A 3,385-nucleotide genomic window follows, 5' to 3' on the forward strand; every position below is an offset into this window, starting at 1 on the left:
AGAAAAGGAGAAAAAAGAAAAGGATAGTTCTCTTTATAAAATCCAGCACTTTAAGATATATATGGATGGATGGATGGCTTTCCCTGCCTAGCTTTCTAACCTATTTCTGAACCACATATCTTGGGTTTTCCTGGTGCCCTGGTTCACACGTCTCATTCTGGACAGATTTGAAAGTGCTGCTTTGTGTTGATCTAGACTCTCTTTCCCTCCGTATTCCTGCTTTTGATCCCCAGGCTAAAATTCAGAATCCTATTCAGATACCCTAGGCATTGAGTGTGGGTCAGACTGATTTTCTGCTTTGTTATGATCTTTTCACCACTGGCAATTATAAATGTTCTCATTTTACCATATGGATTATATAAAATATCTGATTAAATCAGAGGGCTTATTTGGCTGTCTTAGTGAAAGCTGCAATACTGGTATTACACATTGATAACTTTACAGCATGTATCCTCGATAAACACAATTGTAATGATTATCTCATTTCCAGTAACTTGTTCAAAAATTACTAATAAGGCTAACATCACTTGGCGAATATTTGTAACTGTAATAATGAGGAAGTAACATAGAAAATATCAAAATACTGACATGATAGTAAAATACTTGAGTTCTAATCTCAAGTATGTCAAGAATTAGTTTTTGGGGACTTAAATTGTGTTCATGTGTTCAATTACTCATTTATTCAATAATGACTAACACTGTCAAAACATTAGTTCTCTATGTTGTTCCTAAGCATCATGCTAGGTATTAAAGATACAAAGATTAACAAGATGAAATTATTGGCCACAAGCTATTCACAGTTGTTTATTCCATCCCAAGTAGATAGATAAAACAAACATTAACAAACATTGTGATATTTATTATAGATGTGTGTATAGGACACAATGGAAGGTTGAGAGTCAAAGAAATTTTAAAGGAACTGGTATTTTTGTAACACTAGATCTTTCCCTGTTTCCTTATCTTAGGAGATTTCATTATCTCTAAGTTTGTTCTCAGTTCTGATAGTCTAGGGAGCAATATGTGACATTTACCAGCCAGGGACTAGTTTAAATATCCCAAGTATGCAGGGATTAATCATGCCTCCAAATTTTTCCAAAAATCTCACTATATTGGACAAACTGACTTATCATTATTTTCTTAGTTATTGATTTGAAAAGATACATATAGAAAGAGTAGTCTTTGGTAGAAGAATTTAGGATAAGGTGAAAGAGTGTCATGTCATGGGACTCATTTTCCCCATGGCCAAGTCTTTCCTCCTGGTATATATCCCTGTCTCTGGTTACCTGATTCTGTATCTCTATCTGCCTGATCTTGGAAATTTAGTAAACATCTTAGCGACTGTGTTTTATCATCTGTAGAATGTCCACCATAGTGTCTATGGAACTTACATCAGATATGAGATGTGTGAAAACCTTAAAATGTATTATACTTTTAATGTACTCTAATAGTATTTTTTGCATTCTAAAATTCCCAAGTGTTATGCAGATATGACTGACTTGCATAACAAGACTGGCATTGTTTTCTCTAAACCCTTGCTGCTCTCTTCTCACATTGGACAATCAGGACTAAGTATTTTGAATCTGTAGACATTGTCTTAATGATCATTGAATTCCAGCACTTGGCACAGTGACTAGGACATGAAAGATGCTCGACAAATATGTATTTAATTAATGAGACATGAGAGATACATTCATAGACATCTGGCAAGAAGCAGAACTGGTCAAAAGGAAGGAAAGTCATTCACATATTATTATGTGCCACACAAGGCATTTCCCCCAAAGGACTGCTTTTTCTTATTGATGGGATTGCAGTCCCAACCACACAATTCCAGCCATGTTGTAAATTAAAAAGGTTCATGTGATTTAGCTTTGGGTCTTAAGTATCGTGGATATTTCTATGGGAACATGCTCTTGGTTCAAACCATTACATAATCTATGAAGCACAGTTCCTCTGTTAGTTGAGAGCTAACTATATACATTTTCTTCTTAATAAATGTTATTTCTAGAGACGTTTTAGGTTCAGAGGCATATTAAGTGAAAAGTACAAAGAGTTCCTATTTACCTCTTACCCCCACCCAAATGCATAGCCTCCTCCATTATCAAGATCTCTACACCAGAGTAGTATAATACATTTGTTTTCATTAATGAACCTCCATTGGCACGTGATTATCACTTAAAGTCCATAATTTACATTGGTATTGTACATTATAGGCTTTGACAAATATATAGTAGAATGTATCCATCATTGTAGTATCATACAGAATAGTTTCACTGCCCTAAAAATTGTCTGTGCTTCACTGATTCATCCTTTCTCACCTTCTAATCCCTGGCAGCCGCTGTCTCCATAGCTTTGCCTTTTTTAGAATGTCACGGAGTTGGAATCATATAGTATGTACCTTTTCAGGTTGGCTTTTATTTTCACTTTGTTATATGCATTTAAGATCCCTCTGTGTCTTCTATGGGTTGATAACCCAGTTCTTTTTAGTGGTGAATAATATTCCAGTGTCTGGATGTACCACAGTTTATTTATTCATTCACCTACTGAGGGACATCTTGCTTGCTCCCAAGTTTGGACAACCATAAATAAAACTGTTATAAACATCCATGTGCGGGTTTTGCTGAGGATATAAGTTTTCAGCCCCTTTCAGTAAATACTAAGAGATATGTCTGCTGGATTGCAGGGCAAAAGTATGTTTAGTTTTATAAGAAACTGCCAAACTGTCTTCCAGAGTGACTATACTATTTTATATTCCCAATGACAATGAATAAGTGTTCCTGTTGCTTCACATTCTCTCCAGCATGTGGTGGTGCTGTCAGTGTTTTGGACTTTCACCATTCTAACAGGTGTGCGGTGGTGTCACATTGTCGTTTTAATTTTCAATTTCCTAGTGGCATATGATGTGGATCATTTCATGGGATTATATGCCATTTGTCTATCATCTCCAGTGAGGTGTCTGTTCAGGTCTTTGTCCCATTTTTTTTTAAACCAAATTGTTCGTTTCTTTACACTGAGTTGCAAGAGTTCATTATCTATTTTAGATAGCAGTCCTTTGTCCGACACCTCTTTTGTAAACATTTTCTCTCATTATGTGGCTTATCTTTTATTCTCTTGGCATTGTCTTTCTCAGAGCAGAAGGTTTTAATTTTAATAAAGACTAGCTTATCAATTATTTATTTTGTAGATCATTGCTTAAGTGTTCTATCTAAAAAGTCACTGCCAAGCTCAAGGTCATCCAGATTTTCCCCTATGTTATTTTCCAGGAGATTAGTATTTTTGCATTTTACATTCAGGGCTGTCATTCATTTTGAGTTAATTTTTGTGAAGGGTGTAAGCTCTGTGTCTAGATTTTTTTTTCTTTCTTTTTTTTTTTTTTTTTTTTTTTTTT

Source organism: Rhinopithecus bieti, unplaced genomic scaffold, assembly GCF_001698545.2.
Source record: "Rhinopithecus bieti isolate Rb0 unplaced genomic scaffold, ASM169854v2 scaffold_788, whole genome shotgun sequence".
NCBI classification, from domain to species: domain Eukaryota; kingdom Metazoa; phylum Chordata; class Mammalia; order Primates; family Cercopithecidae; genus Rhinopithecus; species Rhinopithecus bieti.